Raw genomic sequence first — 27,002 nt, 5'->3', positions numbered from 1 at the left:
CTGGTCTTCTGACCCTGCAGCACAGGCTTCTGCGGTTTAGCCCACAGCGCCACAATGTCCCTATATATTGAATAGAAGGTGGCCAGAAATGTTATGCTTGCCCTGCAGAAAAGTCATATGAGAAAAGCACTGGGCAGACCAGGAAGTGTGGCCATGCTTCAATAAGCTGTTCACACTATTTAGCAGATAGCATGGAAAAAAATTAACAGAATTACTGCTGAGTGCCCAAGGTTACCTTTGCATGAGAAGGGGATCTGTCGGTACGGCACCTCAGTTTCTGGGGCTCAGGGGCTGGCTTTGAGCAGAGTGTATGAGGCTGGCTAGGACCACGGTCCCTTGAAGGGCACTAGTCTCAATGGTTTGGGAATCAGGTAGGTCTCTTCAAAGAATGTGGGTTGGTTAATGTCAGGCTATTACACACACACACACACATATCAGTCCAGATAGGTGCAGATGGTTGGTCCTGGGAGCAGAAGATAAAGTCAGGCTGAGACATCTCCCTTGGCCAAATAGTCCATACTAAAGGAAATCTCGCCCCCTTCTGTAGTGTGAAATAAAGTTCAATAAAGTTGTGGCCCTAATTCACTCCCCACTGTGCCCTTGCCTCACATATGCAGAGAAGGTGAGCCATTTCTGGTGCTAGGGACATGAAATACAAAATGTGTGTACAGTTTAAGTTTTTTTTTTTTAAAAAAAAATAGGTAATTGAAAAATAGCCACAGTTATCCTTTAGTCAATGAAGAAAGTTTGAACATTTACATTGGTGCATGAAGCAATGTGTACGTTAGAGCAAAACCATATGACATTTTTGAACCAGATACAAACAAAGGTTGGGACAGGAACACATCAGGGAAAATGCACTACATTCAAGATGAAGGGTTTTTTCCCATGCTTAACTCCAATACCTTTCTACGTCACAAACATGGGTTTATTCCACCCAAATCTAGTGACATAAATTGTTATGTCCAAGAAAGAGGCCTGAGAAGGATTCGTCTTATTTCATAAACCATAATGCACATGTATTTCCTCCTGGTGCATACTCATATATGAAAATGCAGTCCTTTGAGTTTCACATGCATAGTTGCACAGCAGAATTTTGGGCATCATCACCATGAGAAAACATTTATTTACACCTCCTGTCTTTAAATCCTCTATGGCACAAGGGTATTTTTCCCCTTGAAAGACTCTTTTTAAAAAGAATTTTGGATCACCCAAGTAGCCCAGTCCGTTGAGACATTAATTGCATAGATGCCTTAAACTTCTTTTCTTGGTAGGATACATGACTTTTATTGGTGAAGCTCAGTTTGAAAAGGGAGCAAAGAAGTGCAGATTTTTTCATCATCTAGTCCTTAATTTTGGGTGCAGAAGAACCCTCTTTTATCTCTTCCCCCCTCCCAAAGGACACAAGTTAACCAACCAAAGATCCAGTTTGAGGCCAGCCACCCTTTGCAGTTAAGCGACAAACTGTCTGTAAGATGGTGTGACATTTCAGTGTAATGAAATTCCCATTTTTGCCATTCTAATGTGTTAACTCCCAATAGAATTAAGGGGAGCTTTTGTTACATTTGTCCCGCATAGATCTTGACCTTTTCAAAGCCGTTAAAAACACAGGCATGCAAATGTAGCAAACCCCTCGAAGGAGTGATTCATCTTGAACTTGACCTCTTGATCTAACCGTACTAATAATGTTCCCAATACGTGTCAGAATTGCTTCCATGTTTCTTGGAACCTGCCTGGAAAAAAAGGAGATACGTTGTCGGAATCCTCAGCTGCTATTCATTTAAGTATCGAGAACTGTAGCAGAATTGCCTAACTTTAGATAATGTAATAAATACACACCAACATTTTCAAAGTTCATAATACAATGTTTCAGCCATTATGGAAGCAGGTGCTTTGATTTATAAAATTCCCAGGTCAGCAGCATGCAATTGCCTGAGATTCCAAGGCCAAATCTGGAAAGTAGAGAGAAAGATTGTGTCACAGATAGAAGTGTGGGCTTTTGTGTTTTTGAACTTCAATTCTCACAATTTCCCAAGAACTGCAGGCTAGAAACCCAGCTCAGCATGCCTGTAGGTCAGCATGCCAAAAAGGGCCTCTGAGTGAATTTTTTTACTTGCATCATTGACCTCTGCAGCTCTCTTGTTTCCTATTGCTTTCTGTTGCCCAAAAAGCCAGGAAATAACCTGATACTGCTGCACAATATTGTGCCAGTGTTGGCAGCAAGAAAAGGGATTCCTAGCTTTACATAGCAAATGGCAGCCTGAATATTGTGCTCACTATCATTTGCACTTATTGAAAAACGACCCTGAGAAATTTTGTTTCTGTTTAGGTAAGAAGTAGATAACTGATGGGGGGGGGGAGGCATCAGCTTCTCAGATTTTCCCTTGCTTGGTATCACTTTGAACATAAGAGGGCATCCTGTAGACCATCTGGACTGCTGCCATTGATGTTGTCAACTTTCAGGTTGCCCTTTACTATGTAAAGCTTGGCATCCCTTTTCTTGCTGGCAACATGAGCAGCAATATCAGGCTAGTTCCTGATATTTTGAATTGTGGATTTACAGAAGAACAATATCCCACATTCACAAACAATTTAGAGAATTGCATCAAAATGAAAAGGCCAGTGGTAAAAACACATGGTTCTCTGTATCTCAGGGCTTTTTGTATGTCTTTATGCCCATCTGTAATTCCAAACTTTCCAAAGGTAACATTTCTTTGTAAATGTGAGATTAAGACACCACAATGAGCTTTAAAAGGGTCAAAGACCCCCCCCCAAAAAAAACTAGTTGTTCATGCTACAAATCATTTTAAAACTGGTTTTTAAAGATGCTCTTCATATATTTTTTAATCTTGTTGGCTTTTTACTTAGATGTTTCAATCTATTGTTAAATAATGTTTCTGTCTTTTGTTGCTGCACATTGATTTGGGGGGGGCTTTTAGGGCCCCAAAAGCTATGAAAATACTTTTCACATGTAACAATAATACATGGGAACATGGGAGAATGTAACAGATTCACACATTCAGGCATAATGGTTTTGAGTCCTTAGCACTTGAAAGTTTTTACATGTATTTGTGGTAACAAATAAGATCATCTCCATTTCTCCATACCTAGTGGAATTACTATTTCTACCTATTTTTAAAATATCTCAGAATTAGGGGAGCCCTGAAACAATATTGTCTCAGATTCATAATTTTTCATTAAAACACCGCCTTCCTTTTTTAATTATTATTGTTTGGAACGACTTATGAGCAGTTACTGTGTTGCAGGATAAGAGCCTGAAGGCTTAGATGCTGTGTGCGGTGCAACTGCTGCCTGGTTGTGGCAATTACATCATGTTGATCAATAGCTGTGCAATTGATGCAGCAATTTTCCTCATAAATCACAGCCACGGAAGTGTAGCATTGACGCTTATGCTACTTAGACTAGAAATGGAACATGTGAAAAATGACCTTTTTTTGCTACGGGTGGCATAATGGCAAGCAGGCTTTGAAATCTGGCAGATCTGCGTTTTCTTTCCAGCTCTTTGACATCATAGATAATATTAGAAAATAGAGTTTCTGAGCCATCTTCTTAATGGGGTTATATGGATATGGAGGTGCACTCTACTGAGTCACATGTGGAAGTTCATTTAGCCCGGTACTATGGTGATGAGAAGTTTTGCAAAAAGGAAAAGGAAAAACAGTCTTCTTTACTGGTTTTAGAGAATGACGGTTGGAGATAGAAGACTCATGAGGCAACTAGAGAGCAAACCCAGAAGACAAGGCTATAAATGCCCGGAGGAAACAGTAGCATGATAGGACGAGGGAAAGCAAAAGAGACAATCAGACTGTAAGCCACATTCAGGTTAGAGACCTGATTCATTCATTTATTTATTCTTTTTGCAGGTCTATCAATTAGAATAAGGAGAAGTCAGGGGCATGGTTAGTGAAGTGAACCAAAAATCAGGGTTGCCAAATTGCCAGTCAAGCAACCAACTAAGGAATGAAGGCTGCTAGAAACAGAGTGAGTAAGACTGGTATTGCTTTCAGCGATGGCTATCAATGAAAACAGTGTTCTTATGCTTTTGGACATCACGTCATTGTTTAGTCATTTAGTCGTGTCCGACTCTTCATGACCCCATGGACCAGAGCACGCCAGGCCCTCCTATCCTCCACTGCCCCCCTGGAGTTGTGTCAAACCCATGTTGGTTGCCTCAATGACACTGTCCAATCATCTTGTCCTCTGTCGTCCTCTTCTCCTCTTGCCTTCACACTTTCCCAGCATCAGGGTCTTTTCCAGGGAGTCTTCTCTTCTCATGAGCTGCAGCCCATTGAGAAAGCTCCCTCTTGAGATGTCCTCTGTCAATGTCTTTTTCTCCTCCTTAGATGGGCTGAGATCTCTCATATCTTCAGGCACACTTCTACCGTGCACATGGGATAATTTCTCTCTCAAAGTCGATTCTTGAGCCCTCATTTCCTCTAAAGGGAATGAATCCCCACTCCTCTAGCCAACTCCCTGGCTTTGTTTCTGCTTTCTGTGGCTCCAGATGAGGGGCTGGCAGCAGAAAGGTTGAGTTCTTCCTGGGTTGCAGGCCCTTCCAGCTCCCACCTGTCGTCCTCCACCTCTTCCTCCAAGAAAGACACCTCCTGATGAAGCAGGGCACCTATTACTGAGCCATCATCTTTTTTCTTTTCGAGGCCTCATTGACTTCTGCAGCCTAATATGCAAAGTCAGCTGTAATCTGTGAAGCAATACAACGGTTTGAATGTCATCGCTTGGTGCTATAATTATACACTGACCAGTTGCTATCACACAGAGGTCCTTGACCTTCTCAGGCTTGCATGGCATTTAATGGTTAGCCCGTTGGACAGATTGTCATGTAATGTGGAGCAGGGGCTGATGAAATGTCACATTACTAAGATTGCAAAGACAGAAGTCTGCTTCAACAAAGCACATCGCACAGCTTTTTTGAGTTTCAGTGGGGAGGTGACGACAGTGGTGAAGCAAAGCACAGTGGAGTTCCTAGTGTGCAATGGAACACATATGGAGCCTTAGAGGGAAATGTCCACTCCCTTGGAATTTTTCAGGGCATTTATATATTATGTAGAAGAGGGCAGCAGTTTAGTTCATCACGCTGAATTAAATCCCAGACATCTATTAGCATCTAAAGAAAAGAACCTGGTGCTCTTAAATTTTTTCCCAGCCATGTGTGGATGACAGAACTCAGGAGCTGAGTAATTCACACTCGCTAAATAATTGATTCAATTAATTTCCTCATTCTATGACGGTTCCAAGAATAAATAGATTGCAATTTTCTTTAATCTATTCTCTATGCAAAGTTATTTAACAACTCCTCTGCCTTCATAAATTGAATTTCTGGAGCTGAAACAAATGGGACACAGTCACATTCATGTACAGCAATGTGGCCTTCTACATGCCTCAGTGAATATTGATTATTTACTTTCCGATTTTACTGTGAAAATTCCTGTACAATTCCTAGGCTCCGTTCTCTAGAGAGTATATACACATATACGTTATATACACATATATATTGTTGCAGAGATGCCAGTCAGGAGAAATGTTTGTGGTTTTGTCTTGTCAGTAGAGGCTGTTCCTTTCAGACCAAGAGGGGGTTGCCTTACCTTTTACACGGGCTATTCCCTGCCAGTTCACTTCATCTCCTTCTCAGAAGTAGAGGATCAGGACCTTGCCATTTATATGTCTTGTTGAACTTCCAATACAGCCTCAAAATGGAGATGGTGCTTTGTGCTTCATATACCTTTGTATGAAGCATGGCACTGCAGGTGGTGCTGAGTTCTAGCTCCCCACCACCAGCAGGTTGGCTGGTCCACTTATTGGGCTCCACACACTGCTGGGGTCCTTCTTTGGCAGTGGCACTCCAATCCAGGCAGGAGCCTAGCCAGCCTTTCCCCGCCTTCCCAGGCAGCCAACCACTCTGGTGAGGAGGTGAGACAGGGAGTCTCCCTGCACAGCCGATGAGTGGTTGGCTGCCTGGGGAGGCAGGGAAAAGCTGACTGGGCTCCTGCCTGGATTGGAGCAATGCTGCAAAAGAAGGATCCCAGCAAGGTGTGGAGCCCAGTAAGCGGACCAGCCAGCCTGGGAGGAGGGAGATGGAACTCAGCACCACCTGTGGTGCTGTGCTTTGTACGTAGCTGTACGAAGCATGAAGTGCCCATCTCTACTTCTGTGTTTAGGCAGGAAGAATGAAAATGGAAAAATATAAGTTACTGAAAATACTGAAGTTTTTTTAAAAAAATCTTAATTAAAAAATATTGAATGGGATTAAACATGGGGAAAGGGAAATAGAAAGCATTGCAACCTTCTATGGATGGTGCTGCTGTTGTTGCTGTTGTATAGTTGTTAAGTTGTGTCTGACTCTTCATGACCCTATGGACCAGAGCATGCCAGGCCCTCCTGTCTTCCACTGCCTCCCGGAGGTGGGTCAAAGTCATGTTGGTAGCTTCTGTGACACTGTCCAACCATCTTGTCCTCTGTCGTCCCCTTCACCTCTTGCCCTCACACTTTCCCAACATCAGGGTCTTTTCCAGGGAGATTTCTCTTCTCATGAGATGGCCAAAGTATTGGAGCCTCAGCTTCAGGATCTGTCCTTCCAGTGAGCACTCAGGGTTGATTTCCTTCAGGATGGATAGGTTTGATCTCCTTGCAGTCCAGGGGACTCTCAAGAGTATCCTCCAGCAACACAATTCAAAAGCATCAATTCTTCAGCGGTCAGCCTTCTTTATGGTCCAGCTCTCGCCTCCGTACATCGCTACTGAAAAAAACATAGCTTTGACTATGCGGACTTTTGTCAGCAAGGTGATGTCTCTGCTTTTTAAGATGCTGTCAAGGTTTGTCATCACTTTCCTCCCAAGAAGCAGGTGTCTTTTAATTTCGTGGCTGCTGTCACCATCTGCAGTGATCATGGAGCCCAAGAAAGATCCTGAGCTAGTACTAAAGAAGGAGACTGACAGCTTTCCTGTTGCCACCTAACCAATGAAGCCTAAGACCTCTCCCTCTTCTTTCATAAATCTTAGTTACAGTGCATATTTGCATGTATATGTGCACATGAGCACATGCTTGCACACAGAAGAATGTTTGCATTCCAACGTGGATTTTTGGTGGCTAGGACATAATTTTTCTTTCAGAGGAAAGGGTCCTGTTTTTGATTTCTTTCTATTTTGAGTCTTGGTGCAGCAGTATCAGTTCCAAAGTTCATAACAGTTGCCCACATTTCTCTTGTTCTTGTGATCTCTAGGATGGAGTTGGGCAAATAATCCTGTCAGCAACAATACTGAAAGTGGCCTGTATTCCCCACTCCAAACCATACCCATTTGCATTTATGGGACTGGGGAACATCCAGAAATGCAAAAATTCCTGCATGGAGACAACTGAGGATTGGGCTAGAGCATCTCCAAAATGGTACAAGGGGAATCAAATACCAATCCATATACCTTTATTTTGGTACAGATTCAGTTTGGGGGCAATTCACATCCATGCTTTGTCAGCATTCATAAACTATTGACAGCACTCACCCCACTTCCTTGGATAGGGACAAACAGCCTGAAAAGGACCACCCCCAAGATGTATGAGGGCTTTACAACTTATATATAGCAAGAAAGTCAGGGCTCTCACTCATGTGAAAGACCTCCATGTGTACATGGCTGCCTTATATTGGGGCTGACCAATGTTCCAGCTAGCTTAGGCAGTGGCTATTCAGGGTTTCAGGCAAGAACTTTTCCTACCCAGTTCTGCTGATGGTGAGGACTGATCATGGACCCTTCTACAGAGAAAGCAAAAGTTGTACCACTTCCCTTTTCTATTCATACACTTAACAAACGGGGGATGGTAATAAAAGCAATGGAGCTAGTGGGCTCTCCTCCTCAGTAGATCATTTTACCTCACCCCCTTTAACACCCAAATTGGTTCACAGATGACTCTCCACTCACCATTTCCCACACTCATAGTTAGTATCACGCTTAGAAATGAGGTAACTCTGACTGAAAGATTCTGGTGCATGGTAGACAGGTCCATTCCATGGAGGAAAAAAGTACAGTTCAAGAGAGGAAGGCTGGAAATTTTGAAGAGTTGAGGAAAAGGATTAGCGTAAGCTCTAAGCCCATGCTGGAGGCAGCATTTGCTGCTTAAGGCAAGTCAGTGCTAATGCGGTTGGAGCATATTGTTTCCTAATCTACTTGGGATAAATGTTTAGGGATTTTATTAACATAAAACAAGATAGTGCAAGCAAATTTGATATCAATTAACATACTAATTAAATGTGACTTAATAGCTTTAGCAATTACTTGATATTTAATTAACCAGTTGAATACCTAGGGATGTTAGCTTATTGTACAAGTAGCAAAAGGGCAAGGGTGTAGGACCTTTAGGCATAAATGGAGCAGGGGAGGGATTGAGACAGCCATTTGACAACCCCAGGACTACCTACATCAAATTCTAGGCTAGAGGGTGCTGAACAGTCACCTTCTCGAGGGATTAATTTACTGATATAACAGGGCTAAGCACTACTTTAGCAGCTTAAACATACTCCAAATGTTTAGAGACCCAAATCCTTGAATGGGCATATATGTGGAAATTGATTTTCATTTAGGCTAAGTTAAAAAATGCATGTCGTTGCTTAGTATTCACAAATTGTGCTTACAAGGGAACATCCAGATGGTTCATTCCAACAGTTGTGTAAAGGGATCGAATCCTTTAAATATTTGGTTTGAATCTGGCTCGCTGGGGAATGAAATGGCACTGCTTTGGTTCCGTTTCAAAACAAAGCTTTGGCAACTAGTCCAGAGCTAATTTGTTTTGCTATTAGAGCTTGGAACTAGTCAAGCAGACGTTGGGGAAGTTACTTTTTTGGACTACTTCTGTAATCCTCCAGGCAGCATTGCCACTGAACAGTAGTTGCAACATAAGAAAGAGATAAAATATTCCATATTAAACTCGGAACATGTTGCTATAAATATCAGAAGCTTATGAAAAATGACTAATGCCCAAAGCATCATACAAACCAGTCTCAAAATCACATCTCTAAGACACAGCTATAAATAAATCTTAAAGAGTCACATAGTTGTTAACACAGCTGAAAAAACAATAAAACAGCGGTTTACACAGCAATCAAATAGAAAGTAAGAGCAATTTAAATAGCAGATACACTAACCGATAAAATAGTATATAACAGCAAATTGGACAGCCTATTTCAACATTCAGCGGTTCATTAAAAGGTTTAGGCAATTTCTTTTTTTCTCTTAGTTGAGCTCTTAAATCTCAATAGCAGCTATGAAGTAGACTTAGTCCATTCATTTTGGGGGATTCTGAAGCTGTATTTTGCATTAGAGATCTGGTGGTGGCCAGGATTTTTAGGATGAATGACTGTTAAGATTTGGTCCAGTTCTATGGGCTACGGTCAATTTGGTAGCCCCAGGTAGAGGAAAGCCACTGAATCAATTGCCAGGTTGTAAACCAGAGCGTATATAAATCCCATTGATTCAGTCGAGCTACGTGAGCTGGGATTACCAGTTGGAGATATTGAGGCATGCAAGACGAGCACTTTACCGAAGCATATTGTTCAGGTGTATCAGTGGAAAATGTCAATGCTTTCCTCGATCTAGAAAGACTGCTCAGTAAAGTGTTCAGAGTGGATATGTAAAAGTCTAGTAAAACACAGCCGTCAAGATCTGGATTAACCCATGATTCAACTACAGCATGAAAATGATTTTGTACTTGGGGAACTCTTCTATGAATCCTAGCTTCGAAAGAAGAATATTCTTGCACAGTTATAAACAAATGATTAACCATTGGACCACCATCCCCATCCCGCTGATGTATACAGACTCTGGTGGAAAGCAGTTTACTGAACGAACATCTGTCTTTATTAATCCCTTCCATTCCTATCCCTCCTTAATAACCATCTTGAAGAGATAAGTAACGGGGCAGGGAAACCAGAGGCCCTTAGCATGGATTCTGGGGAAAGAAACTACATTTGGCCTACACTCAAGACATTCAAGTTAGTTTAAATTAAATATTGTTTTTCAGAACTCAAAAACTTCCTGATCATGTAGTGATGAGAAAATCTCCCAGTCTCAATTTCATTGGCTGAAATTCTGTTTCAGAAGCTGAGACAAGTAAAGCTGGTGATGTCATCAGCCACAAGGATTTTTTCAGAACATTAAAATTTCCATTTCCCGCTGAAGGTCTAGAGGCTCCTGTGGATTCTCTTTCATCATACTGGAGCCATGGGGGTGGGGGTGGGGTGCAGGCCAAAGTCTTTAATTTCTGAAAATTCCTGTCACCAATAAAGTCATCCAGTTTTTGGGGAAATTAAAGACTTTCTCCTGTCCTGTGGCCTCCTATAAATTCTGCATGATGGAAGGGATCTCACAGAAGCCTTGGGAATTTTGGCAAGGGGAATCAGAAGTGTTGTATTTCTGAAAAATGGTTGTGGCTGATGATCACATGCGTAGCTGCATGAATGGGATTTTAGCAGCTGAAGTGTTTCCTTGAATCTCATTTGCATTTTCTTCCTGTCCTTGTGTCATAATGGATTCCAATACAGTGGTGCTTCGCTTAACGATTGCCTCATTAAACAACAAAACTGCTTTATGAAGAAGTTTTTGTGATCGCTTTTGCGATCGCAAAATGATGTTCCTATGGGGAAAATTCACTTAACGATGATCGGTTCCCTGCTTTGGGAACTGATTTTTTGCTAAACGATGATTTAGAAACAGCTGATCGGCGGTTCTAAAATGGCTGTCCGCTGTGCAAAATGGCTCCCTACTGTTTTCAGGATGGATTCCCTGCTTTACAGGCAGTGAAAATGGCCCTCCCATGCAGGATCTTCGCTGGACGGTGAGTTTCCAGCCCTCTGGAACGCACTGAACGCATTCAATGCATTTCAATGTGCTTTTTCGTTTCGCAAGACGATGTTTTCGTAAGACAGCGATTTTTGCAGAACAAATTAACATCATCTTGCGAGGCACCACTGTACTTATTTTCTTCTCATGTTGAAGCTTATTCTTTACAACTTCGAGTGGCAATGGAAGAAAATGCCTGCCATGTAGTTCTTGCGCTGTGTGAATTCTAAAATAAAACATAACTCTTGGACTTTAAAATATCATTTCCTTCATGATAACATGGTAAAAATAATACCTTTGTCAATTAAATTGAGCATGAGTATTGGATGACATGACGTTGTTGATGACACTTTTTGTCATAATTTTCCTTAGGTTTTTTAACTTCTGCTTATTGCAATAATCTTCCCCGAGGCTTTAACTAACAAAGACTTCTATCAAAATGCATACCGCTGCTGTTACAAGCCGGCGAAACAAAAATGAAATCATCATTTAAAAGGAAACACCAAACCCATGTTACGGACAACTACAGCTCAGAACATTTTGTCGAGTGGGGAGTAAAAAGGGGAAATCACAAAGCTTTCATCAAAATAAGCAACATTTGTGAAAGGATTACATTTTGGATCAGAACACAGCCAATTAGATGGCTGTTTCTCCCAGCTGAGAAGAGTAATTGGAAAATCATGATTTACACACACAAAAATCATTATCTTCTTGTGATCTGCCTTCCTTTTGAAATTCCTTACATTGTCGTCACTCTGCTACAATCTGAGAGATTAGGTAGCTCAATATAGTCTGGATTAAAGGTCATGCGTTATTAGCAGCAGGATTTAATTGCTAAATCTGCATAAATTTGACGTGCTGCACTGGTTTCTTGTTACAGCTGTGCATTCCAGATGGTTAAAAAGCAGCCTAGGAGACTTTTTGTTCCTTGATTGACATGACAGATGGGCAGATCTTCTGTTCCAGCATTTTCTAAACTTCTAGGCAAGCATGTACCTGCTCACACAATGAGCTACTCTGCGGACAAGGAAATAGGTGTGAATATAAGCCCTTCCCTAGAGGGCAACATACACCCAGTAGCATCTCAGAACTTTGGGCATTGGGCAAAAAGGTCTGTATATGAGGTGCTGCAAAAATGTTCAATTGAATGGAGGTTTAGGGAATTCTTGTGAGGGAGTGCATACCTTGTTCTCAAGAATTTCATTTCGTAGATTGCAACAATTGTCATTAAGACAATTCAATGCACTTCCGTCAGCAGTCCAGGATGGGAAGTATAACAACACCCCTTACACTAAGCGTTTATGCCCCTGTAATTCTGGTGAGATCGAATCTATCTCCCATGTGTTACTTCATTATGCTTTCTACTCCGACATTTGAGAAGTCCATGTTGACCCTTACATAAGGGCATTTCCTGGATGATCAGAGGCACACTACACACAGCTTTTGCTGACAGGGTGATGCCCTGGCAGATATATTAGGCTAAATTCAGATATGCTGACAAAGGTTGCTAAATTCTGTGCTGCTGCAAATAAAATTCGTGAAGGAAAGGTTCTACCTAAAGTGCAGCTATAGAATATGTAAAGTGGTGCATACCAATTTGGTATAGTGATCACACGGTCTCTATGAGCTTCAAAGTAACAATTTTGGCATTCTATGCAAGCTGTAGTAGCCCATAGATAAGGCCTATGATAGGGAGGTAGGAGATATTTAGTAAGATGTATATATGTATATAGATGTTTTTAGTGCTTTGGTGTTTTTAGTGTTTTTAATGTTTTTATATTGTTTTTATGTCTCCTAATTTAAACAATGTATCTTACTTTTGCTGGTCAAAGACCGTAATAAACATTTATTATTATTGTTGTCATTAAAACAATTCTCGTTGCAATGATTCTCATATGAAGCAATTCTTATTTTACAGGAGGATTTATAGGAGAATAGCTGAGTGACTTTATCTGCTTAAAGAAGAGACTGTTGAGGAGACAGCTCCTCCCTCCTCTATCCTCCCCAGAGATCATGGCAAAACAGTAAAGGTGGGTTCTGGCTGACCCAGGTCCCTTTGGACTTCTGCACAGCTGGTCACATTATAGACATATTGTTCTATCTCTCTCCTCTTCCACCTGGGTTGAATTTGTCAGCCTTTAAACAGGCATTCTGTTTGACTGCCAAGATGCTTTTGGAGAAAAAAAATAGAGAAAGGCACTAATGGCTCCAGGAACTATCCCAAGTAAGAAAATACTTTGGGCTTGTCATAGGGAAGAAAAGTCTGCCTGTTTGTGACCAGCAGGAGTTGAAAGGTGACTGAATTTCATCAGACAGCTATGCCCACTTGCTTCTTTCCCTTGCACTTAACAGCATGCTTTTACCTGCTGGAATGGTAATCTGTATTGTAACAAATGCTTTTAAATGTTGTGCTTTGTCTCTGATCCAAACCTTTGGTTAAATATCTAGATATCATCAACCCAGTTTACTCTGTGAAGACTGAAGATATGCAGGGAAAAAGAAGCAAACTGGGTATCTACTGAAACTGCAGATTAAATCTGCAGGGTATCTACTGAAACTGCAGATTAAATCTTAGCACATCATGGAAAAGAAAAGCTTGCCTGGATAGCTGTAAACCTTCCTTGGGGAAATTAAACTTGATCATCTCTTGGTGCTTCCTACAAGGCACCATTTACTTGGCAGTGTTCATTACAGTTTGCAAAACATACTGCTTCTCAAAATGCCCAAGGTTTCAGTTTAATCAATATGAGTAATTTAAATTGTTCCAACTGTACAGCTGTGAATATTAGACAGAAGTTACACCTCCATAGGAAAAGTCTGCTTTGAGTAATATAGTACAGTGGTGACCCGCATGACAACGATAATCTGTCCCATGAAAATAGTTGTTTAGTGAAATCATCGTCATGAAAAAACCCTTTCCCCATTGGAATGCATTGAAACCCAGTTTAATGCGTTCCAATGGGAAAAATACCTTGTCGTCCAGTGAAGATCGCCCATAGGGAAGCCATTTTGCGAGCGCCGATCAGCTGTAAAAGTGGCTACCCTGCGAAGCATGGGTCCGGAAAAGCACAGGGCAGCCATTTTGCAGAGCCGAAAAAAATCACTGTCTTGAGAACAAACAGTTCGCAAAGCATGGACCTAATCGACGTCCAGTGAAAATCCCCCATAAGAATGACTGTTTTGCTAATCGCTATAGCAATTACAAAAAGTCATCGTTATGAGGATTTGTCATTTAGCGGGGTGGACTTTAGCGAGGTATCACTGTATCATGGCACACCATATCAAGACTTCATTTGCCATGATACATTTCAGCACCACTTCTGGTGGTGGTGACATTTTGTTGCTCTTCTATTTGTTTTGTGTTTTTGTGCTCACTCTATGTGCAATGTACGTGCACATCTGCATGAGTGCCTACATATTTGTGTGTATTTTCATATTGAGTGGTGTTATTTGCAAATAACACCACTCAATATGATGGGGGTGCAAAAATAGGCATGCTGGTCTCATACTGGCCACAAAATCTCTGAAGCGGGTTGAAGAATCCTATGCTTAAAAGGCTTTGATCTATTTTAACTCTTACTTGAGTGATCCTTCTGTCCACACTGTACATTGTACTACAAGTTCTTTTATCCCGTGCTATAGGTCTTCACAGAACAAGGTTTACCTGGTTTATTCACAAACCAGTTTACTAGTTTATTCTCAAGTAAGGAGACAGCAGCAGAAACAGTCAAGGACTGCTGTAGAGTGAAGGGAAAGCATGTTCAAACCAAACTTTGCCAACAGCTATTAATATATCAATCATTATTCCAGTGTGGACAGCGTCTTTCACAGCAAACTTCTCTCACCCCTACTAGCACGACCCAGAGAGTCTGCAGGAAACATTAATCCTTTTCAGCATACCAATTAAATGCAGCAACCCTAGATCTGCCTAGAGTTTAGGTGAACCTGATTCATCCCCTAGGCTGATCTGAACTCTTCCTCATAGCCCCACTTATTCAGTTCTTGTTAACTTGATACCTAGAGCCTAAGGAGGACTAGCCAGTATATGGTGGAATCCAGATATAAACTAGGGACTCCTGATATTTAACTTAGTCTCTTACAATATGGCCTTGTGGGTGATAATATACAGTGGTGCCTTGCATAACGTGTGCACCGTTTAACGATGAATCCGCATACCGATGTTTCTTCGCATTGCAAGGGGGAAGAGCTGTTCGGCAGTGGCCGGAACACCCAAAATGGCTACTGGAACCACCCAAAATGGCCGCTGGAATACCCAAAATGGCCACCGGAACATGGGGAAACATCGCAGAACAGTGAGTTTTGGGCCCATTTGGATTTTGATCCATATAGCGGATGTTTCCCCATAGCAAAGGTTAATCTGGAACGGATTAACCTCGCTATGCGGGGCACCACTGTAATAAAATAAGTTCCACTGAATTCACTGGAATGGATTTCTTGCTTCCAACTAAGTGAGTGTAGTATTGCAACTTTACTTTTTGTTCTAGTGTTCAAGGAGTACATATTTTGACCTGAAATGGCCTACTTCTTTTAAAGGCTAGTCATAAAGAGAACTATTGAACACATTTTGAGATAATTAATTACTGCATAAGTCTGGTTGTGTAAAAATTGGGAGTTAGTCTCTTACATCCACTTGCATGCTGGAATCATCCTGGATCCTTAATGCAGTCAAAGGAAGCCTGGTGGGATGGTCATTTGTTGATGTTTAGTCATTTAGTCCTGTCCGACTCTTCATGACCCCATGGACCAGAGCACGCCAGGCCCTCCTGTCTTCCACTGCCTCCCGGAGTTGGGTCAAATTCATGTTGGTTGCTTCGATGACACTGTCCATCCATCTCATCCTCTGACGTCCCCTTCTCCTCCTGCCTTCACACTTTCCCAACATCAGGGTCTTTTCCAGGGAGTCTTCTCTTCTCATGAGATGGCCAAAGTATTGGATGGTCATAGGAAGTGTTAAATGTCTGTCTTTGAAAAGGCAAGATCTCAGCCTGCCGAAAACAATTTATTGTGAGACCACTGTTGAAAAACACCTCTGTGAATTCCACTATTTTGGATAACTACCAGCCAATCTGTAATATCCCATTTCAGGACAAGGTCCTCATATGGGTGGCACTTTACAGATTCCTGAATGAACTGGATTAGCTTGTTAAATTTTAATCTGATTTAAGGCTCCACTTTGACATGGAAACAGCTTTGCTTCCTTAGTGTATTGAGCTGTGCTGAGTTATAGATAGAGGGAGTGTGTCTCTCTTACTTCTGTTCACCTCTCAGTGACTTTGATACCATTGACTATGGTAACCTTTTATATCACCTATGTGATATGGAAATTGATGGCACCATCTTATAGTGGTTGCAGCTCTTCCTGAAGGGCTGATCTCAGAAGGTGTTCTCGGGGGACTCCTGTTCAAACATTTTGTCTTAATATCAAGAGAGTGATTATTCTTAGTAAAAAACAAACAATCCGCTATTAGACAAACAGTAAGCCCATATTTCATGGTGGCGCTGTGGGTTAAACTGCAGAAGCCTCTGTGCTGCAAAGTCAGAAGACCAGCAGTTGTACGATCAAATCCACGTGAAGGAGTGAGCTCCCATCGCTTGTCCCAGCTCCTGCTAACCTAGCAGTTCAAAAGCATGTAAAATGGGAGTAGATAAAACAGGTAACACCTCGGTGGGAAGGTAATGGCATTCTGTGTCTAGTTGCGCTAGCTGTGAGACCATGGAAACTGTCTTCAGACAACGCTGGCTCTATGGCTTGGAAACAGGGATGAGCACCACACCCTAGAGTCGGACACGACTAGATTAAATGTCAAGGGGAACCTTTACGCCCATGTTTACCTTACGAGTACCAATCACAACACACATCAATGAGTACCCCCATTGTGAGGATAGCACAGCTTTGGGGCTTGGGACTCACTCGTGTAAGTTCAGAAGCGGAGGTCAGGTGGGACCCCTGGCTCCAAACTTACATTTCACACTATGGTAGCCCCCAAAAGTGAAGGGTGAGGTGATTATTCATATGTTCAATAAAGTTGCGGCCCTAGTTAAACCCATCACCTGTGTTTCACCTCTTTATTTCTGGATGGTGATGTCAAACATCCTGGCAAAATGAACAAGCCTTAAAAAATGAAACACTCATATGAAAATTCAGAAATGGAGAAAAAAAGCATCTCTTAAACATGAGCATGACTTAAGTGGTAACATGTGGTATGCCTCATGCCACACAGCACCATGGCTGCTATGTGTTCTCTTTAACTGCCATCCCTCCCAGGCTAGCTGCCCCACCCACAAGCCTCCACATACCACCTGGGTTTTCCTCTGTTGCTGGCTGTCCAGTCCAGGAGGGACCTCTGGCTGCCCTTCCCCACCTCCTCCAGCAACAGACCACTTAGGTGAGGAGGTGGGATGGGGAGTCTCCCTGTGCAGTCACTGAGTGATTGGCAGCTGGAGGAGGTGAGGAAGGGCAGCTCTTTCCCAGACTGGACAGCCAGTGATGGAGGAAACCCTGGCAGTGTATGGAGGCCTGTGGACAGGGTATGGTCAGAGGGAACAAACGGTAGCTGTGGCACCGTGTGGCACAAGTCATACAATGCAGGACGGCTTCAGTCATACCCATCTCTAGCATCTATTCAGAAAAAATGAACAAGGGTTTTGAAAACTGACGGACACTTACTTTCTTCTGAAATTCCATAATTCAGTAAACAATACTTCATTGTTGCCAACAATATAAATTTTCAAATAGTGCATGCCTCATTTAAAATTCAAAAAAGTGACTTTTTAAAGAGGTTGGAAGTGTCTGGATGCCAACATAACATCAAAATTGAAGCCAGCCCTCCGTCTGGCACTGAGATAAATGACATTCATTGAGCACAAAAAAATTATTACCATCTCATCGGAGTACATATGTCTTCCCATTTCCTTGATTTAGAGTATCTGTGGTCAAGCTGCTGAATCAATTAACATTGCTGGCACAGTTTTGTGTGTGAGGCACATGCAAATAAATGGGAGAAACTTGTACCATAGTTCTGGGGAGGAAATAATTTCTTTCTGCTCTTTGAAGTTATATGACCTCATGAGTAGCTTTGTTCATAATCTGTTGGAGTCTTGAAAGAGTCTCCTGATCAAGGACAGCTTTATCTTCCTGGCTCTGCATTTTTCATGCATCCAACTGGTCCCACAGCATATGCTCTTGCAAATTTTCATACCCAGCAGCAATTAGGCCTTATGTCTTGGACACATTGCAGTTGTCCATCTTCTATAGCATACTGTTTTCCAGACACTACCTTCTAGAAAGTCTTGATTCCTAATGAACAGCTTGGAATATCTTGGAACTCCTAAACCTTGATAATTCAACACATGCAGGGTACTAGCAAGACAGCGTGACATCAACCCATATGGACGAAATGTTTTGTGAAATAGCCATATACTATTGTCTTGCATATATACATTGAATGGAAAGGTATCTAGCTAAATAGCAGCTGACAAATAAGTAGAAAAGTTGCAGAGAGACTCATCCATCATCCGTAGTACCTTTATTGAGAAGCTGCTAATAAATTTCAAAGGAACCCCCAGGATTCTCTGTAACAATCCATTATTCTAGATTAATGATGTAATCCTCATAGTGTGCCATGAACTGACTGGGGTATAAAAAGCTTTTGATATTTCCAAAAAGAAATTCTGTGTATGCACCACATTGTTCAAAGAAGCAACAAGAGGAGGTGAGTGAATCTGTTATAGTATTTGCACAATGCCCTTTGTTTATTTCATCACGACTTTTCTTCTTTTTTAGGTAGAAATTAACAAATTTTGATAAGATATTATATACGTTTAAAAAGTTGCGTGCAAATTAAATTCTGCTGGTTTACAAAGGCCAGGTTCAAAGTTGAACCTGTTTTACATGTCTGTCATGTAACTCTTAAAAACAAGAGGAGAGCGGGGGGAGTGACAACCTAAACTCAGTATCACAAATGTGAGTACAGGATTTCCATGTGAGGGCATAATTACAGAATAATAAGCCTCCCTTCCTTTATATTAGGATGATTGATCTCAGATCTCAAGAGCCACATTTTTGCCTTTAACTGGCCACACTGGGCCCAGAAATGGGTGTCTAGCTATTTTGAAAAAAAAATTACACAGGAAGTGCTAAATTAGGCTTCTCCTCCATCCCATTTTGGGGTAGTGACTTCCTTGGCTGCACCTCCAAAGGCTCACAAAGTGAAATTGCCATTCTAGGTCATTATTGGCAGGAAATGCAAAGTAAGTAAACACCCTCTTAAACTTAAGCAGGCTTGGATTTTCACGCAGCCCAAAGTTTGCATTATGCCCACCCACGCTTTACAGGGTTTGCTACTGTAGTTACCCTGTCAAAAGACGGCAGAGTGAAATGCTAGAAGTGGACAAAATCTATCTCTTTATATTTTTCTTGGCTATCATGCATTTTCCACTATCCCCAAAGCAGCTGTTATCTATCCTGTACTTGTCAACAGCATGGCTTTCCAGACTGGACTGAACTGGCACAACAAAAGTCTTGTGTTCCCGATTATGTTTGTAGTGCCGCATAAGCACTTTCATGCGCTGTTATTTATTTCTGAAGCAACAGATTGAGGAATTTAGATTTCATCTGTATGTCGAACACAAATGACAAGCGCTGGGATGGAACCATGTTGGAAGCTTTAATCATACAGTCCTCAAATCCTCTGTTTCCCCCCTGCTATTTTGCAAGAAGGTGATTAATGAACTGTTGACACTCCTGTGGTAGGAAACACCTTGGAATTGTGACTACCCAGCACCTCAGTCGGAAAAGCCGCTATATAAACCTTCTTTTAAAAATTGTGATACTTAGTAAATTGATTGCAGTTTGCCACAGGCTTCTTCCCAGCAAATTTCTTCAGTGTCAAAATGGTAAATAATTCTGCAAATTCACATTCTACAAGGCGATTCTTGAAAATGGGGGCAGCCCTATCATCAAACTATAACTTTGAAACGACTTCAGATCAGTTAGGATGTTGGGACATTTGCAGTAGATTTCCTCTTATTCCATGCCAAGCCCTCTTGTGCTCACTGCCATTCATACTGGTTGAAAAACAGCCATGACAAATCGCTTTGTGTTTGGATGAGGAGTGATTAACTGATGAAAACAGGTTTGGGGATTTTCCCTTCCATGGTGTCACTTTGTGAATGGTAATGAGCAAAAGAGGATATATTGTAGACCATCTTGGTTGCTGCCATTGGTGTTCTCAACATTCAGTCTGGCCTTCGCTATGTAAGACTTGGCATCTTTTTTCCCTGCTGGCAATGTGCACACAATATTGTGCAACTCTATCAGGCCCTTTCCTTGTTTAATGTGTGAAAAATATCCGGTGTTTTGAATTGTGGATACAGAAGGAAAATATCCCACACTGATAAACCAGAGTTTTGTTTTGTTTTTTGTTTTAAGAATTGAATAGTAAGTCGCACCACCAGTGAATTCAGACTTCAGTGTCTCGATTCAGATACGATAGAAGGAAAAGGCAGGAAGGCGCTGAGGAAGACAAGTTCTGAACTGACTCTGTGGTGAATGCTGTAATGACTTGTGTCATAACAGTGCTCTAATTAGCAAATGAGGGCTAATGAAGGACAACTGAGATGAAATTTCTCGTGTTCTTAAATTGAGAAGCATTCTGAGACTTTCTTTCCTCACACCCTGGAGAAAAAAAGAACACGTGGAAATACTTCCTCCATATGCTCTCAATCACTGGTTGCTTTTCACACATTAAACAAGATGAATTGAGAATTTTTCAGCTTTCTGCAAGATTGTGAGAGTTTGTTTGTTTGCTTGTTTGGTCTGTATTCAAGAGACTCATCCTTCAGAGGCGACATGAAGGCTTCTCTGATACCTTTCATGAAGCCATTCCTGGTACCAATGTGACATTAAAACAAAACCAAAAAGTGTCCTGTTTATATAGCAACCCGTAGCACTTAAAGCAAGTGAAGTGCCCAGAAATCTTCCCCCCCCCCCCCGCTCTCTTGAAGGATGGAATATTGAGATACAAGTGCTGGTTTGTCCTTGCACCATAAATGGAACGGGATGTGTCTGTGGCAATATTTCTTTCTTTCCTTTTTAAAAATAACAGGTGCCAGAGATTTTGTGACATTTCAAGATCTTGTCTAAATTTCTGTAAAATGCACAAGATTTAAAACTGTGATGATTGTTAACTTTGTCATATAAGTTATTGAGAAGTAAGACTACTGGATTCACCAAGGTTGTCTCTTTGGATAATCAGCCTGCTCCCTAATGCTTGAACTGTGTCTGTACTTAGCTTGACAACAGGAGAAGGTGGTAGATTTGTGCAGAGGCATTTTGCACAAATGTAGAAATAGAAAAACCAAAACAATAACAAAGAAACTGTGCTTTGTGTCTGCAGATCCCACACAGGAGGCATGACATTTTATTGGCTCGAAAACTCTTTCTTGAGTAGCCTCACTATGCAACCATGCCCTCTCTCAACAAAATCTTGCCAACTTTGATATATTTCACCATTATTCCAAAAAAGGAAGGAAGGAAGGAAGGAAGGAAGGAAGGAAGGAAGGAAGGAAGGAAGGAAGGAAGGAAGGAAGGAAGGAAGGAAGGAAGGAAGGAAGGAAGGAAGGAAGGAAGGAAGGAAGGAAAGAAAGAAAGAAAGAAAGAAAGAAAGAAAGAAAGAAAGAAAGAAAGAAAGAAAGAGAGAGAAAGAGAGAGAAAGAGAGAGAGAGAGAGAGAAAGAAAGAAAGAAAGAAAGAAAGAAAGAAAGAAAGAAAGAAAGAAAGAAAGAAAGAAAGAAAGAAAAGAAAAGAAAACCTAGAGGAAACAAAATGGGCCTGAACACAAATTACTGTTTTGACACCTTTCAGTCCCTGTCTCAAGAAGGAGTTAAAGATCCCCCCTCCTCCCTGGAGAGATTCTATAAAACACCACAGTTCTTCCCTCACAAACAGTGAGGAGAATTTTGAGCCATTTGCATGTACTGCTAATATCAGCTACTAAAGCTGAGAGTTCAAATTGCTACTTACTTAATAGCACATTTAAATGAAACCTTGCTATTCATCTGCATTTTAGGCTGAAGGAGTTTGCTGTGTCAATTTCTTTATTTGTAGTTAATATTCTGCTGCAGCTGCTCTTGGTTTTTGGCAGCAGGGAAATGGGCAAAGATCAAGCAGGCTTTTCAAACACAAGTGCCCTTTATTGCTCTATGTTCTGCATCTGTTATATTTTTCTGCTTTTCTCTATTTTCATTTCTCTATCATTGGGGTTCTTCTAGGTCAGAGAGGAGGGAAACGGCATAAATACGACTTGTGTTCTTATGGCAGGTCAATTAATGAAGCATTTGCAAGACAAGTTGTTACACTGAAAATTTTTTGCAAATAAGAAAAAGGTCCCTGCTGTTTTTGAATTATGTCACAGGAATAGCCTCTCTTCTCGCCTGCAATGTTTCTAGAGAATGATAACGTTCTAGGGACAACTATTAAGTGTGTAGTCACCAGGGCTTAAGTGCAGTGAATTGTAGCAGAACAGCATTTTGTGATGCTTAAGCTATCTTCCATTTGATTGGGAAATTAGGGGATTATGAGTAGTTTTACAGAATTTTTGGGTGTGCAGCCAAAGTGCAGTGGTTGGTGTAAGAGTAAGTTACATTTCATCTCCCTTCCAGAAACAGTACAGTTAGCAGAATCCGCTGTCAGTTCAGCTGTGACCTTGTTTCTAAACCAGTGCTGGGAGCCGGGTGATTCAGGCCTATTCCTTCCCGTTGAACTCAAAATACAGTTGTTGTTTTCCTCTGTAAAAGTGGTTCCTGTCTTCAATGGAGCTTCATGGAAGATCTCTTATGGAGGGGCATTTTCCTCTCCCCATGAATTATAAACGGATGGTGTGATCAGATGGTTATTGAGATCTCATTTTTGGAGTGCCTACAACACTGTCTGCCTTGGGACGTGGTGGCGCTGCGGGCTAAACCGCAGAAGCCTGTGCTGCAGGATCAGAAGACCAGCAGTCGTAAGATCGAATCCACACGATGGAGTGAGCTCCTGTCGCTTGTCCCAGCTCCTGCCAACCTAGCAGTTCGAAAGCATGCAAATGCAAGTAGATAAATAGGGACCACTTCAATGGGAAGGTAACAGTGTTCCGTGTATAAGTCGCACTGGCCATGTGACCACGGAAGATTGTCTTCGGGCAAACGCTGGCTCTATGGCTTGGAAACGGGGATGAGTACCACCCCCTAGAGTCGAACATGACTGACTAAAATGTCAAGGGGAACCTTGACTTTTACAACACTGTCTGGTTCACTGTATTTGGCAGTGACCAGAAATCTACATGAGATTACAAACCGGCCCAAACCTGCTCCATGTCTAGTTTGGACCTTTTTGATCTACTGGAAGGACTGCTTTTTGTTTGTTTGTTTGTTTTGGGGTGGGTTTTTCACTTTGTTTTTGAGTGGGTTGGAGAAGTCAGGACCAGACTGCATTTGGACCAAAGGGTTGCTTTAAAGCTTCCGTTCAAAGATTGCAACCAGCAAAGTGATCCTTTGTTGTGCAATCCCACACAATCCTTATGTTGCAGTCCGATCACACCTCACGTTGACTGTGCAACACTAAATGGGCTAAAAATGTTCTTGTTTGTTGTTTTGACTTATATGCCACTCCATAGCACTCTCTGGGGGGTTTGTGGCATAATTACGAAAACAACACTTTGTCACCACCGCCAAGCAAGCTGGGTATTCATTTTACCGATGTCAACAAGACGAAAAGTTGAGTCACGCTTGAGCCAGCTACCTGAATCTGTCGGGATTGAACTCAGGTTGTGAGCAGAGGCTTGACTACAGTACTGCAGTTGAACCACTGCACCTCTGTCTGTATACCTCAAATAAATCTGAATCTGAGAATTAACCATTCTCTAAAATCAGACAATCTGGGTGTGTTAAGAGTGATGTGATAAAGCATAGCAGCTTTGCTTTCAAATTGTTAAGAAGTAGCTAAAATAGGCAAGCTTTTAACTGCTTGGGAAAAATACACCAGAACATTAGAAGCTGCTGGTCTATGGTATCAAGGCACATTCTCCTCCCATCAATCTCGTTGTTGCTTCAACAGTCACAAAGCAAGCACACAAGGCACATCATGACCCAGATCTTGCACCTCATGATTCCCCACCGCCACCACCATTTGGTGGGAGCACACCTTGTAAGTATAAAAATTGCTAAAATAATTATGTCACCAAAAAAATGACATCGTCCTTCATTTAATTGTAATTGGAATGTAGCTATAGCCTTGCAGTTGAGAAAAGGAACGCCTCACAACCTCCAAACTCTAGGAAATACTGAAACCCAACCTGAGAGGCATTTCACATGACAGGGACAGGAGAATTTTACATTTTACATTCTCCTGGCATTGCACATTTTCTACTAACACTTCTTGGTGGTGCCTAATGGGGGAGGGGAGGGTTTTGTTGGCTGGCAATAGCCTTCACAAAAATATTACTGAGGAGCAGCAGAAAGAAAGAAAGAAAGAAAGAAAGAAAGAAAGAAAGAAAGAAAGAAAGAAAGAAAGAAAGAAAGAAAGAAAGAAAGAAAAAGAGAGATAGAGAGAGAGAAAGATCAGATACTGAGTGAATCATAAATCAGTTTTGTGGTCTTGAATGTGGTGCTTCTTTCATAAAGTGGGTTGTACCTTTAACAGGTCCCTGATGAGCTCTTTCTCTTTTTACAATACCCTGAAGGAGAATTAGCTGGTGATATCATTGGCCTGGTGTCTCTTCTGAACCTTGAAGGCTTGAGAAGCTTAATATAATGAGCTACAGCCAAAGGACTCTATTATGTCAGTGCTTACGTAGTGATTTTTTTGCAAATCAGTAATCAAACATGTATTTCTTTTAGTTCCGTTGAACATGGCTTTTAGGACAAAGTAGACCGTACTTAAATTATATTTTGGAATCTTTTTTAAAAATGTATTTTACAAACGAGTTGCTCAGAGATTCACAGCTTGCACCACTACCTTCTTGGTTTAAACAAAGGACCTCTCCTTTCAGAGCAGCTGATGTAAATCTACCCACAGATGAAACATGGTCTGGTTACATCCCTCTTGAATTCCTGTTATGTGCTGTTCATAGCTTTGACTTTTGGATAGGGTTTTGAGATTTAAACAAGTCCAAAAGGCAGCAGCTGGAACTAGTTATAGGGAGAATAAAAATGCCTTGTTAGAGCAGGTTCATTCGCTACCCGGTCTTTTCTCAAAATAATTTCAAGGTTTATTTTTGACTTATGAAGCCCTAAACAACTTGGATTCAGGTTAGCCAAAGGGCGATACCTGGCCATATGAATTTCCTTTGGTTTTTAAGATCTTTATGGGAAGGCTTTTTAATAATAAGTAATAATATGTCTTTTAATAAGTAAATCACTGCTAGGAAAAGGTTCCAAGACCCACCCACCCCGTCCCACCGCTGCCGCCACCACTGCCATCTCTGAAGGCAGCAACCAGTTTCCCATTCCAGGGGTTGAGCCTGCTGCCTCTGCACCCTCCTCCCAGGTGATCAGGGTGATCAGTTGGCAGTTGGGCACCTGTGCAGAGGCCGTGTCTGGGCTCCTTGTCATCACAGTGGCAGCATTGCAGCGGCAGTGGAGCAGCATTGGCAGGGCAGTATGGGGGTGGCAGCAGTGGCTGCAACACTGCAGCATTAATTACGGCAGGAGAAAGTAGCCCCCCCCCCGGCTAATGAACTGAAAACGGAACTGCAAACCAATGTTTTCTGCTTCATTCATGGTAGTTCAAGTTCCGTGGTTAACCACACATCATGAACCACCATTTTTCAGGTTCATGCCCATCTCTAGTTAGGAGGATTTTCCTGTTATTCAACTGAAATTTGGCTTCCTGTAACTTGACTTCTTTTTTCATATGTTCTGCACTCTGGAATGACAGAAAACAGATTCACCCTGCCCCCACCCCCCAGATTACAAGCTTTCAAATCTTTGAAAAATGCTACCCTGTCTCCCCTCAGTCTTCCTTTCTCAAGGTTAAATGTGCCCAGTTCTTTCAGTCTTTCCTCCTAGGACTTTGTTTCCAGTCCCTGATCATCCTTGTTGCCCACCTCTGAACTTGTTCCAATTTGTCAGCATCCTTCTTGAAGTGCGGTGTCTAGAACAGAGGCAGTGTTTGCTTAAGGGTTCATTGGCAATTCCGCAATTGATTCAGTGGGCCTGCTTTTTATTAAGACCAGCAATAGGATACTGGCTAGTAATGGGTGAGAATTTGCTTGACCTGTTTGATTTGTTTTGTTTTGAAGTGAATCAGACAATGAGAAACCCAGTATTTATAAGTGGATACAGTAATGGTTGAAGACCCAGAAGGCCTGGGCTTGAATCCCTTCCCATCCATGGACACTCAATGGGGATGTGGAACTGGTAAAGCCACTTCTCAAATATCTCACTTATCTATTAGGGTCACAATACTTTAGTTCTGATTTGATGGCACATTACACATAACAATCAGACAATCACTACACCGACTCTTAGAGAGGCTGGAGACTTTAGAAATTTTACCAATTAAACTGGAATCTGAACAGGATAAAATATAAGGTAGATGAAATCCTCCAGGGGTGAGGGAGATCCACTCATCCCTTTAACTGTGAAGTGTAGTTTGTTAAATTGATGCAATCAGATGTGGCTCAAATCTGTAAGCTGTAAGGGCACCATTCAGGTTATTGCTGTGGTATTGATCCTCTGGCATCATCTTGAACATGAAAGTGATGACCTAACTTCAATATACAGGCATTTCTTTCTAGAGGAGATAGATTCAGAGTTATCATCTGTTAACAGGAAATCTGCCCCATAAGCCTGTAAACTCTGCATCAGCTTTTTCAGCCACCACCAGGAATCGTAAATCCATAGAGATAAACTCTGACATCAACCAATCAAATGTGATCAAATGCCAGGTAAGACTGAACTGAATTTTCAATGAACCTGTTGGCTGCAAGTTGTATTCAGAGAGGTAAAGCAGCTAACATTGAGACAATTGTGCCAAGAAGATCATGTCTGGTGGCCCATCTTCACTATTTGATTATGTCTTTAGTTCGAAACAAGTACTACAGGTGTAATTAGACATTATTAGTCTAAATCCATTATGATACAA

This window comes from Pogona vitticeps, chromosome 11, assembly GCF_051106095.1.
Source record: "Pogona vitticeps strain Pit_001003342236 chromosome 11, PviZW2.1, whole genome shotgun sequence".
NCBI lineage: Eukaryota > Metazoa > Chordata > Lepidosauria > Squamata > Agamidae > Pogona > Pogona vitticeps.
Note: the sequence above shows the minus strand (reverse complement) of the source record.